We start from the raw sequence: 14,951 nt of genomic DNA on the forward strand, positions 1-14,951 counted from the left end.
GTAAGGATTGAACAGTAGTGTCTGTAGATATTTAATAATTAATATAATAAATAATTTTGTCAGCCCCTTTAAGAGTCTCGTTTCTTGTCCTTGAGCACTTTCAGTTGAAATAAAAAGTCGGTCAATTTAGCCCTTATGCGCAGATCATCATATAATTATTAAATCACTCTGACATACTTTAAAAACCTTTAACAAATAAATGTTTAAATTTCAACAGTATTTCTCACGGTTAACAATAGCCGATTAGATTGCGTCCTTGCTAATGAAGTCAGCGATGACTTCTGTTGCCATGTTCAGATCTATCGACTGGTGTTAATCGAGACACTTTGCACTGATGATACCCGAAATGATGAAACACTAGTGTCTGTAGGTATTTAATTATTATAGTAAAAAAAAAAATTATATATATATATATATATATATTTGTGTGTGTGTGTGTGTGTGTATATATATATACACACACACATATATATATATAATAACAACAAATATTTTATATATTCAAAGCAGTTTTTGCGAGCAATCGTTGAAGATGACTAAATTCTCTTCTCATTCTAATCTATCTTTGTCACCATGTCACTAGTAATGGAGGTAAACTTTTTCCGTGGCTGACGCTATCCGCCTGATAGTCAAGAACCAGAACCTTATATAACCACCCCCACCTCTAAGGAAGCCGTCCTATCAGTAGGTGCAAAATAGCGGAGTTGCTGCATTGTCATTTGACGAATGAAGTCTGAACAATGCGGTAGCTTCCAGTGGCGCCTCTCGATGCCATACATCACTAGCAAGTATACAATTACTGGTCCAGAAATGTATGCTTAATTAAGACCTTGGTTCATCGAACCATTATTATCTCTTCTCTTTAAAGATCAGAAAACATTAGTTAATAATTGTTACCCTTAATAGCCTCTCCTTAATTTTAATGTTGCAGGGTTGGTCTCCTTGCTGCTTTGGTTTCTTGGAGACCTGAGTAGATAGTGCTAGTCAAGAATTCGTTCTTGATAATCAGTCCAACAGGTGCGATGCCAGAAACTGGTCCAGTACATATCAGACTGAGATACGCTGCTTGGTTATTACCTATAAGGTTCACCCTCCCAGGCATTGTCACATGGCTTTTAGGGGGAGTAAATTTATTGCTTGTTACCTGAGACGACCCTACTGGAGAATGCCGATGGGAATACTCAGCTAATCTTTGTTACTGAAGTGGGCAACGAGTCAATATCTACTCTTAGTACTTTATTAGCGATTGCATTATGATAAAAAAAAACAAAGAAATCCTTCCTGTGACGTGCATAAAAGATAATAAAACCGTAAATCACATTAAATATTCGAGTAGCAAGACTTTTAAGTGGGAAATAAGGTGCTTCTCCACTATAGCACCAAGATGAAAAACAAACAAATTCTTACTCTAGATACAGAAACTTTACCACATAAGAAAATTACTTAAAAGTATCGGGTCTTTTCATTTTTAAACTAGAAAAAAAGGTACTTCTACAGTATCCTACCCAGGAACTTGTACAGGGAATACCCATATGAAAAGCAAAGAAATTCTTATCTGTGACGTACAAAAGTTATCAAAATCGAAAATGATGTAATATATTCGAGTACGAGGGGCGTGCAATATGTAATGCCCCTGACCCACTTCCCATAGCAGTAAAGCAACGAAACTTGGCACAGTTATTAGTATTTCTCTACATAGGAACCACCCAGAGTTATGTATTTCTCCCATCGTTTGATGCAGCTCTGGAGACCGTTTTTGTAGAACACCCCAAGTTGGTCCTCCAACCACGACATGACTTCAGAAATCAAGGCTGCATCATCTGGGAAACGCTTTCCTTTCAAAAACAACCTAATGGCTGGGAAGAGGTGAAAGTCAGAGGGTGCAAGGCCAGGAGAGTAGGGGGATGGGGAAGGATTTCATAACCACATGCCCGTGCTTCTGATCTGGCGACATGCGAATTGTGGACCAGAGCGTTGTCCCACAGGAGGAGGGTACCTTTGCTGATCTTTCCCCGCGTCTTGATTTTGATAGCTTCCCTTAATTTCCTCAAAAGTGAAGCATAATAAGCTACTGTAATTGTGGTACCCTTTGCCAGGAAATCTGTCATCACTACTCCGTCCTGGCCCAAGAAGACTGTGAGCATAACCTTACCAGCGGAGGGATGCACCTTGCCTTCTTTGGAGTCCAAGCGCTTCCACTGCATTGACTGGGCTTTGGTCTCTGGATCATAGTGATGGGCCCAGGTTTAATCCTGTGTAATCAGTCTTTTGAAAAACATTGACTCATCTTCTTGGCACATCTCTAAATTCATCCTCGAGCATTCGACGCGTTCTCGCTTCTGGAATGGTGTGAGCAACCTGGGAATCCATCTGGCAGACAACTTATGCATATGCAAATGGTCATGAATGATAGTTTCCACAGACCCTGTAATAATCTTGACATCTTAATAGTAATGCGCCGATCTTCCAAAATGGCAGCCTCAACTTGACGGACAGATGCCTCATCAATGGCAGAAGGGGCGCGTCCAGCTCTGGGAGCTGTTTCCGCAGACTTCCGGACATGTTTGAATTCACGATGCTAGCGTTTTACAAGGTCATATGATGGAACACTATCACCATAAGTTTCTTTCATTTCATCAAAAGTCTCCTGTGGTGCGCGGCCTTTCAAATACAAAAACCGGATCACTGCTAGACATTCAACAGGCTCAATTTCACACCTGACTCAGTTCAAACACCTGTAAACAGAAACCACAATTAGTTCAGAGCTTAATTTGCCACATAACCCGTAGATATATAAATCCTTGCACATGCAAAATTTCAGCTAGATCAGACAACTAGAAGTGGGTCAGGGGCATTACTTATTGCACGCCCCTTGTAGTATGACATTAAAAAAAAATCCGGTGCTTTTTCACTATAGCACTCTGATGTAAAAACAAACAAACCCTTACCTGTGACATACCGAAAATTTAGCACAACAGAAAATTATGTAAATTATTTTAAATATGTGTTGTACATTACTAGGTAAGGGATTTTTACCACATACGTGCTGTAAATTTCCTGTCCTAGTTAAAGTACAATTATTTCATGTATATATATATATTATGTAATACCCGTCCTTTGCTCAGGATGGCAACTGGTACATAGACATAAAAACTTTCTGTATTCTTACAATAATAGTTCCAAATTTTTCTCATTGCCTTATAAGATCCCGAGCAACGCCGGGTGACCTTGCTAGTTTAAAAATAAATGTTTAAATTTCCACTGTATTTCTCGCTGTTAACATTGGTCGGGTGGGTTTGTGTCATTGCTAATGGAGTCAGGGACAGCTTCGTTGCCAGGTTCGAATCTCCCGACCCGCGGTAATCCTGACACATTGCCCTGATGATTCCCGAAAGGATGAAACACGATTGTCTGTAGGCATTGAAAAATTATATATATATAATATATTATTAAAAAATAATATATATATATATATATATATATATATATATATATATATATATATATATATATATATATATATATATTATAAAACTCAAATCCTCTTGCTGTCGAGATAAAGCCGTGTTTCCAGTCGGGAACTTCCGGTTTTAAAAATTCAGTGCATGCATAATTAAATAAAAATGAAGCCATGAAAGCTTTTTTAATCGACAATTTTTACAAGTTTAAAATATACAAATAAAAAAATAACTAAACATTTCTGCAATTTGTAATCGGCATTTGAATTTGTTTTATTGCAAGTTGGAATCATTTTCAAACAAAAAAAACAAAAACAAATGTCTACGTATTCTGTAATTGACAGTTAAAGACGACAAAAGTACTCAGATCAGCTTTCCTAGTCGTTAAAAAATATGATTAGAAATTGTTATAATTTTATACAATATAAACAGACTTTTTTTTTTAAACAAATATCAATCACGAATGTTTTGATTAAACTATATACAGATTTGGCGTCCCAAATTAAAAAAAAATTATTTCGTTTGTATATTCATTGCAAGGTGGAATCGTTGTCAAACAGAAAAAAAAACGTTTTCCTAATGTAAAAAAAAAAACAAAAAAAACAAAACAAAACAAAAATAACTTGATGAATTTAAATATGTTTTAAAATATTTAATTTTTTTACGTCGTAACCTAACATAGTTTACCCCCACAAAAATAAAAATCTTTTTTTTTTTAATAATACGTTTCAACCGTCTTTAAAAATAATATAAAACAGAGTTTTTAATAAAATAATAAAAAATTAACATTTTAGAATGGGGAACCACTTTTCCATATAACCTAAAATTTAACGTAAAATTCAACGTAAAATGATCACCCATTTCTTCGTCAGATAGCGGTAAACGAGACATGTAACCGAAAGCATTATTTCAGGTTGAGGCGGGGAGATGACAAAAAAGGGAAGAGCGTGGAGGTCATACGTTCTAAGCATTTTAAAAATACATAGAAATACTTTAAAACGTGTAGCGGAAGTGATTTTTTTAAGACCTGCTTTGAAATAGTCTCCCTGTCAAATTAATTACAGTGGAACCCCGGGATACGGTGGCTCTCGGATACGGTTTTTTTTTCAGGTACGATGTGGAATACGATGTTTTTCTAGCCTTTGGTTACGGTATTTTCCTCGCCTTACGGTGTTATTTATAATGTTATTTCATTATATACATGTATATTATATACTGTACTGTATTTTGTTACTAATTTTTAATAGCGTATCCTGGGGTTCTACTTTATAATTTCCCTATAATATTAATGTTACGTTGTTTATATGACAATATATATACTATACTACATTAACTTATGTGTGTATATAGTTGTATCGTACGCGTGTTTATACGTGTTTGCGTTTTAGAGGTATTTGTATCGCAGAGTGATTTCATATACAGGGTGAATCATAGGAAATGGATGTTTTTAAAGAAAACAATTCAAAATCAATAACTAAATAACAGAAACATTTACGCAAAAGATAAACTAATAACAACAAACTAAACCACATCTTAAGCAGGTTTAAAGACTACCTTCCTCACTTTACTCATGGAGAGCAAGGAGCGATCTAAAAACATCCGTTTCCCATGAATAAATTGTTTGCATCGTGATGTGTTTGAATGTGTACGTGGCACTACTAAATGTCAGTTTTGTTCTTATCATAAACAGATTATATGCATATATGTACGTTACATTTGCTATGTAACGGACTATTGTCCTTGTTCTAAATGTCTATTTTACGGCCTGTGATTCGTCTCATTGAATAGATTTGGTGCATGCTTGTCAGAACATGCGACATATACATAACGACATACCTGTTTCTGCTGTTGACCGCCTCTGTCTTTTGGCCCTGTCTGAGGGATGGACAGTCATCTTTGGAAGAGCTGGAATCTGTTGTAAGAAGAATAATACAAGACGAATAATTGTTATATATATATATTTATTCACTCCAAAGCATTTCAACGCAGCAGAATTGAAGTGGACCCTGGTTGTGATTTCACTATAACCAGTCTTTCTCATGGTGAGACTTTCTTAACTCATCTTGTCCATTTGACTTTTTCAACTTAACTTAACGATGCTGTCACAAAACGGAACACGTGACATGCGACACGTCACGCTCGGTCACCTGTTCAGATAATTTTCGGTGAAAACTGACCAGTTACAAAGTTTCACAACCTATCAAAACTTAGTTTCAAATCTCTGCTGTCCACTCATAACCAGATAAATAGATAAACAGATACATCGATACACAGATAATTAAATAAACAGATAGACAAATAACACTCTCTTACATTAGCACACACGCATACATACACACAAAACTAGGGTAGCCATATACAATACACACTTCCTTCTTTGTATTTTTCTTTTCGTCTTTTTCAATTTTTTAACGGGTTACACCCCTCTTATATAAAGGATTTTTCATTTAATTTAAGGGGAGTGACGTAATAACATTATTATCTAGTGTGTTTCGTATTGTTTTCAATGGTCGCCATGTTTGTTTCCGCGCGTGTGCATTCAATTTTTTCGCGGTGATACTTTAATTCTTTATACTCACATAGCTATCTATAACATATATTAATTCAACGCGTGATCAGTTATCTAATCTAATCTCTCTCTCTCTCTCTATATATATATATATGTATTGTTGTCCTGTCAATTGAAACAATTTGTAATAATTTGAGTAAAAAACTGAGGTTGAAAGAATAAAAACATATTTATCTCTACTCACGCATTGAGCATCTTTTTCTCCTGTTTTGTACTAAATATACCACTTAATACATGGTGATTGATGATTGCAACGTCTTGTCAGACGAATGCCACTTCCTCAGACACCTGAAGTCCACGAGCCCAAAAATGACTTCCATCGCCACAGGACCATTTTAATAGATAAATACCTGAGGGAGTATCTATACAAAGATGATGTTACAGAGCCTTAGCTTTGTACGGCAGCTAAGTCTCTATCTCGGTTCAAAATGTTGAGATCCAGCAACAAGTAAGAGCAAGATAGCCAGCAACAAGTTAAACTGCAGACCAGCTTAATGCGGGTACTGGTCTTCCGCTTTATGTTTTTTTTTAAATCAGAGATTTGCTTCCCCTAGAAAGGTTGTCTTCACCACGGCTTACGGGAGCCCTCCCCACCCCAACACACATATACATGCACACACAAATATACACGGTACTAGTTGGCCGTTGACCCCGAAAAATGGTTCATTCGCCCTTTGGAAGGTCTTGTTTTTAATCCTTCAGGAGACTAGCTACCCTTCTCACCAAACAAGTCTGGTGGGGGAACCAGTTTAGTCGCCGGTGACCCGACCATGAGGCAGGTAGTACTGGGTTACATGGTACCAGTACCACTTAATATATATATATATATATATACATACATATATAGTTTAGTTTAGTTTCGTATGTGCACACATGTATAATTATTGATATTATTTTCATAAGTATGCATACATAAATTAGAATTAATAAATTTACTTATTATTAAATAGAACATTTAGATAGAATATTCAGAAATTAATAAGGAATGTTAGTACGAATAGTTGGGTTTAGTGACTTTATTTTTTGAAATTAAAATGGCGTAATGGAAACATATTAAAAGTATTTGCAGCTTTTCCAATTTTCGGATTTTTATCATGTCAAATCACACTTTATTTCCTTTGGATGGATGTATCGTTACTATTTCTTCTGATGAGTTAAGGGTATAATAGATTCACTGATTGATATAATAATTGAGTGATCGATTTTGCGCTACGAAACAGATACTGTCAAGAATTGTAAATGTCAATTGAATTAAAGGAATAAATAATAAGATGGTCAACATCATGCATTTTGGAATATAGTTTTTGTCATTTAGTCACTATATATATATATAAATATAGAAATATATATATATATTTTTTTACAAAGAAATCACCACTTATTAAGGATCAAAGACCACTTGAGGATAAAGGTTAAGAGTGTACAGTAGTCGATTAGACAATATTGTAATCGTTAGTAATGAAAATTCGGTAAATTTGTTAATTTAAGTGGAACGGCTCATCAAGAATTTGTTTACGTTGGACTTGAATTGTTATCTACTGGCAAGCAGGAAAACGGAAGATATATATATATATATATATATATATATATATATATATGTATGCTATTATATATATGTTGGAAATTGACTTACTGACAAAATAATTTTCCAACGAATGATATATTTTTTTAATAGTTTTAAAGGTTTTAAAGAAACTTCCTATACTAAATATATATCGTATTAATATATAGACAACATATAGTTGAGAGTGTAGTTCTATTTCTGTCAAGAGCTGGAAGTAGAACGTATACATTCATACATTTCTCACGTGAATTGTTTCTTCATCGTAACTTGCATATTAAGCCAATGGGCGATTATCTCATTGTACCTATCTGAGGATATTATCAACGGCATAATGCAGCCTACAATTTCCTGATTGTTCAGTTGAATCCGTTCACTAAAGTACTTAGAACCCGATAAGTTAGTTCTAATAATAGTACTTACAAAAAATAAAAAAAAACAAAATAAAAAACAAACAACAAAAAAAAAACATGGAATAAAGAAGCGAATATCTGTTCAATTTTTGGACGTATTTTATTCATTGATAGTTTTATTTTTACACTCTATTTAATACACCGTATTTATTTTTCCAACATGGTAACTGCTAAGTTACTCAGACGTGACCCAATGAACGGGTCGCTAAAATCGATTACATTTCTTTTGGCAAGAATGCATATTTCCTCGTACAAAACGGGATATACAAAGTAAAGAAAAAATTAATGTAAAGAATTTTAGGAGAATATTCGAGTCTACTCATTCGCTTTTTCTAAAGCAGACAAATAATATGTATCTTCGTTTTTTTTAGATGGTCGACCTTCATTATAAAAGACGATAGAGACGGCGTGACTTTGGCAAATATAGCATTTAGCTTATCTAATTCACTTATTCATTCTTAAAATGTCTGTCTTTTCCATCGTAAATGTCTTGTGAACACGTGGATGATTATAAAGACGGGTATAGAGAGTATTCTGTTGTCGTTTAACGTGTTCATACTTTTTATTAACCCTAAAAAGTTAATGACGCGTTCTAATAGGTTAACATAATCCGATAAAAAATGTGTGTTACCTGTTGTTGTTTTTTTAACATGATATTTAATCAGAAGCCATTTTAATATAAACATATTTAGTAAAACGTATGTCATCTGAAGGAACACACACACACACGCACACACATGTATATATATATATATGCCTACCTTTATATCTATCTCTATCTCTACTATTATATAAAAACAGTATGTGTGTTTGAAAATGTTCCTTCCTCATAGGTTTAGAAACGGCTGAGCCAATCTTTTGCAAATTCCATAAAAAGCTAATTTATATGTCTGGCAGTGTTCTTAGATATGTTTTGTACAGAAATTCATCCGATAAGTAATAAAAATTGAAAAATACAATCTTAAAAACAGCTTTTCGCTCTTATACATAAAAAATAAATAATTCTACAGGGAAATATTTTACGTTGCACCGGAAAGGGCGATAATAAAATTTCAGCAAATCATTTCTTCTTAAAATAACAGTTTGATTATAATCTACAGAATATAGCTCAGTGGTAAAGTATTCGACTACAGATCGGATGATCCTCCGTTCAACCACGAGTGTACCTCTCCATGTTATTTATTTATTTTTTCTTATTAATGAGCTCAATATACAATAAAAGAAACGGCAAATAATTCCTTCTTTTGCATATTTTAAAACTAAATATTAATCAGAAGTGACTTTTCCAGGGCATTTATCGCCAAGCCCAAATATAAGCTGACGTGATATTGTAAAAAAGAAAACAAACCCTCCCATCCCCCCAAAAAAAAACACACACACAGACGAAATTTTATGAGCGATATTATCATTATTGTTTTTTTTTACGTTTTTTAAGTTTGGTACGGTAGATAAACGTATCGGCGACTTGGTCTACATGATAAAAGGTCCAAAAGGGATACACAAAATACATCGAAATCAATTGAGAAAACGTCATATAAAAGACAACGAACATGACAAACCTGATGAAAAGAAAGATCCAATTGATATACTATACGAAGCGTTAGATGTCGAACCACCACAAACCATGCCCGAACCAAGAAGATCGGGAAGGAAAAGAAAGTTTACAGAACCAATTATAATGAACCCGAAGAGAAAAAGATATTGAAATCTACACGACTTCAAATCTTGGGAGGGGTTGTTGTGGAGACGCACACTAATTAACATAAGTGGGTGAGTGAGATATATAAAGGTATCAATCGCCAATACCGGGAGTGTTCTGCAACGACCGCCAAATAGGCAAGACGCCTATGTTGCCTCCAGTAAGACATGCAACACGTCACCTGCCGGAATATCTCCAACTGAAGTATATATGAATATATATATATGTATATAACTTTTCTGTCTAATATATTATTGTTATACCTTTACTGTCCGTGTTCTTGTTAATTATTTGTGCAGACACAACAAATAATATTGAAATTAGTATCAAACCAGAAAATAATAATCATTTATGCCAGTAAAAATTAATTAATTACATAAGAATATTGAAAGTTGATGAATAAAAAGTAATGTTGATTGTTTGAAATTGAATTATAGAAAGCAGCTGTGACTCTGGCAGTTGAAAAGTTGAAATCTAACTGATTCGTTCTCCTTGGCAATTTGAAATCAACAAATTTGCAATGTTCGCTGGTACCAAGCTTTCGAAGTAATAAACTACTTTCTTTCCATTTGCCCAGCTTTCGCAGTCTGTTTCGAAAATATCTTCATACCTCTTGAAGTATGCATCAAAATTTTTATCCTCTTCCGGTAGGTTTGTGAAGACATCTATGCTGTTAACAATTATTGTGTTGGCGAAGGTTGTATTACTTTCTTGTATGGAATTAGCTGTTAATCTTTCTAACAGTTCTTTCTGTTCAAGTTGCATCTGCACGAACCTTTCTTCCTGCCTTTCTAGGCATTTTATGAGTCTGTCATTTTGTCTTTCGTCTCTTTCTGCGTGTAGCGCTTGCTGTTCTTTTTGTAGGATCTGCTGATTCTGCATGAACTGTGTCATTATTTTAGCAGATTCCTCCATCTTGTTTTTTCTTTCAAAGATTAGAAAAATCAGTCTATTTTACTAATTCACTTTTTACAATAACTACGAACAACCGTTTTTAGGTTCGCTTTTTTTTTGTGTGTCAACCGAATTCTATCGATATTTTTTTTTTGCATTGAACCTTTCTTTCCACCTTTTTCTATTGAGTGATAAAAAAAATGAATTCTATTTTTTTCTCTTAATCCGTTAATTTTTGATTACGTACAAGAATTCTTTCTAAAAAAAATCCTTTCTTGATACAGCTAAAAAAATCACTTTTCTCCTTCAAGACAATGTGCATAAATTTGTTCACGGTGTACTAGCGAAAACACCTTTTTTCTTTGACTTTCGTAGTCACTTTGAAATGGTTATTGGTATTTTGCTTTCAAATAGCCAGTGTTCAAATATCTTGTTCGATAATTTTGAAGTTACTTTCGTTTGTTTTTCTTTTGTTTTGATTTTTTTTGTTCGACAGTGATAACTTTCCGCGTAAATTATTTTTCGAATACTGTTGCTGTGTCTAACAATGAATTCCCGAGTAAATCTTCGTTCGACAATTTTGTAGTTACTTTCGTTTGTTTTTCTTTATTTTTTTCTTTTTTTTTCGACAGTGATAGGTAACTAATCTGAATAAGTCTTGAAATGGAAAACAGAGGTGGTTGGTAAACCTGTTTGCATCTTGAATTGAACACGAAGAGAAATATTTCTTCTCGTATGGATACGAAATAATTATGTGTGTAAATTCTAAAATATCCCATATGTTTTATTGAATGATTACAGTTTCCGTTTGGCTACTAGCTGAGCATAATTCCATTTGATTGGCTAGTTCCTATCGTCAGTGTCTATAAATAGAACCGTTTAATTTTCCTCTTATCATCTAAAAGGGTATTGCCTTTTATTCTCATAATATGGGAAAGCCTTTTCAGTTTTAATGTTCAATTCTGTTAAAAATCAATTAGTATATATGTAATATAAATATCACCCGTCTGTTTAAATTTGATTATGTATGTATGTATGTATGTATGTATGTATGTATGTATGTCTACCGAAAACTTTCGACACAGGCAACGGATTTTCATGAGATTGGTATCATTTTGATGTCGGCCCTTCGGGCGACAAATATCGAAAAATTGGCCAAAAACATTAATCCATTCACCCTCAACTGGGCAGGGTCATGATCGCTTTTTTCGCCAATATTTTCGAAAGTCATGCTGTATTTTCGATTGACTATAATTTAAACCTTCGCTACTTCCGGTTTGGCGATGGACGCAACGGCAAAGACCTTCCTCGCGGTACGTGTTCGAGCCTGCCTGCTTACTACCACTTTTTTTTGTTCACAACACACACCTCCAAATACCTGGGCAACGCCGGACACCCAGGGTCGTAAATAAATAAAGTGTAAAATAATAAACAATTTAAACCAAGTAAAAATAAAAAAAAATCCTTTAGTTTTTATTTTCAAATGTCAAAGTAAGACATGTACACATTAAAAAGGAAAAAAAAAAATTAAAAAGATGAGCATCTAAAAAAGGAAGCCATTTTTAAATATTTATTTCGTTAAGAAATAAATAATATGCATTTGTAATAAAAGAGAGAACACATATTTTCCAAGAAGTGATTTTAAAGACTTGTTAAGTAAAAGTTTTAACATTTGTTAAATATTTTGTATGTTAATAAAGAGTGTTAATAGAACACAATGGATGCAGGTTTACCCAGGATCATTTAACGGTTTTGTCCAAATTATAAAGATTTAGACTTCTTTATTAAGGCTACTGAAAATAAAGTTATTTTAAAGTAAAACTCAAATAGGTTTAGGAATAAAACGTCTTGATTTTATTTTTTGCTCGTTTTGTAAATATATCGAATGAAATTATTGGGTTTTGTGTCAAGATGATGCTTGCTGTGTTATGGTAATTACTTACTACGGGGTCTTTAGTTAATTCTGGTTTTAAAAGCGGCTTTAGAGTGACCTTAAGATATAACGCCTCTTATTAAAAGAGTAGGAAGTGTCATAATCTGCTGCTTTTTAGATTTCCACGAAATAATATTGTGATAGTTTGAAACAATTATAGTTTTCAATCTTTATTGTTTCTTCAACCTGATTCTTAAAATCCCTCTTATGTTGGGGAGTGTGTAGATTCCTAAATAATAAGGATATTCCTTAGTAATTTTAGTCCTTGCTTAGCTATGATTAAAGCTTGAATTTTCAGTCATAATTTTTGTGATAGTTTTGTTATTGTGTTTCATACATCGGGCCTTATTGCTGCTTTTAAATACATAAGACCCCCGATATGGTTTAATTGTAATTCTAGATTCGCATTTTTATTTATATCATTTGAATCCGAAGTAGTCTAGCATTCTAAAACGTTAATAGGATTTTGTCAATGTATCGCGATTGATTCATCTTAATAATTCCATTTTCATAAGTAAATTGTATGCAACCATGCAGAAACCATGATAGCTTACCAAGACAGGTAAATTTGAATGTTTTATTCAGCCTATTATTAACATCTATTAATATTGTGTTCCAATTTGATGCGACTACAATGTCATCGATCCATAAGACTAAAATCAGTAATTTATTGCTACAGCTTTCGTGTTCAAACATGGATTCACTGAACATTGTTTGAACTGCTGTTCAATCAAATAATTATGAAATATTTGATTACAACTACGTCCACTTTGTTGTAAACTATATTGTGATTTGTTAAGCCTCCACAACCATTTTTTCTTCATTTTGAATTTCTCTGCAATGTTAATATAATTTTCAGTCTATCGGGACTTTTAAATAAGCATTTTAAGTTCCTTTGATGGATGCTGATTTTATACTGCGATGCGATTTGTAATAAAATTATGATTGTCATTAAATTTGGTATCGGAAAAAACGTGAGGTATTCTATGCCATACATTTGAGAAAATCCTTTGTTTTATAATTTTCAACACCTTACGTTGCAGACTTTTTTGTTGTTGTAAAAACTCATCGGAAAGAAATTCTATTTTTATCATTTGAGGGAGGAACTACCGATTAGGTTTTATTTTCTGTGAACGCGTTTATTTCATTTCTCAGAGCCGTTTTGCACTCTAAGCAATTTTGTGAATCAATTACTTCAATGAAACTTTTTGGCGCATTTTCGATAGAATAGAAGTAGCGGACTTTATATTTTTCGAAATTGTCGACAGTCAAAAAACTAGGTCTTCAACTATTTCTTTTCAGGTACCTTTCTGGCGTATTTTCCATCTTAAAATCAGCATCATTATCATGGTTATTATCATTGTTAACGGTTTTATTTGTGCCAGCACTGACTTCATTGTCGTCACTTGATGTATGGATTTGGGAAAATATTAATTCATCTTCTTCATATAATGGATTTTCGTTTTTCAAATTAAACAGGCTTATGAATTTTAAACACCGGATTCTTTTTATTGTAGTTTTGTCTGGGAAAATAATGATAGGCTGGGATTTCTTTGTCGTACCTTCGCACTCTTGATATTTAATTTGCTTTTCTTACTGTACGATATTTTCATCGACCAGCGTTTTACCACAAGACTATTAATCACGGATTATTAATTACTAGACATTAAATCACATGTTTTTTTCATAACGTTGGCACTTAATCACATCGAGAAATTTAATCACTTGGGGATTTTTGCAACACGCTTGCAGAGTATTATTTATTTCTCCACATATTTGTCTATTTTTTTTTTAATCCTTTAAGATGATACTTCATAATCTGTAAATCCATTTTTGCGAACTATTGTCTGTTAGCATACAGTAAAAATAAAACGAAACTATTTGCAGAAGTTTTTTTAACACTTTTAAATGGTTTGTTAGTTGTTTTTGTTTTACGGCATATCAACCCTTTTCAGGTTATGTAATGCCGAATCCAAAGATTTTGAAGAAAAATGTTTTAATAGAATCTATTTGTTGTTTTCAAGTCGGATTCTATTTAACCCATAGTTGGAACCCTAACAGGTACTACAACTCTGGGTCAGAGTGGACCTGAGAGCAATGGCAATTAAAGGGTGGCTCCAGACTCCCCAAAGCCCGCAAGATGGGGCCTCACCATCGGATATAGTTTAAGATCATATTCAGGACCTACACTTTTAAATGAAAAATAAATTAATTAAAATAAATGTTATGTCTATTCATTAAAAACTTTTAAAAAAGTGGCTTGAAGCGAACAGATAGCCTCTCCTCTAACTCCTGCGTGATTTGAGGGGGACAGTTTTAGCTTATAGATTTTATTCTCTTGTAAAAATAAACCCAAAATTGTAAAAGGGGCTAAAACGTTAACGCAATAAAAACATAATCATATAAAAAAATATTATTTCTCTT

The sequence above is a fragment of the Euprymna scolopes genome, chromosome 10 (genome assembly GCF_053919585.1).
Source record: "Euprymna scolopes isolate OS-2025 chromosome 10, ASM5391958v1, whole genome shotgun sequence".
Classification (NCBI taxonomy): domain Eukaryota; kingdom Metazoa; phylum Mollusca; class Cephalopoda; order Sepiida; family Sepiolidae; genus Euprymna; species Euprymna scolopes.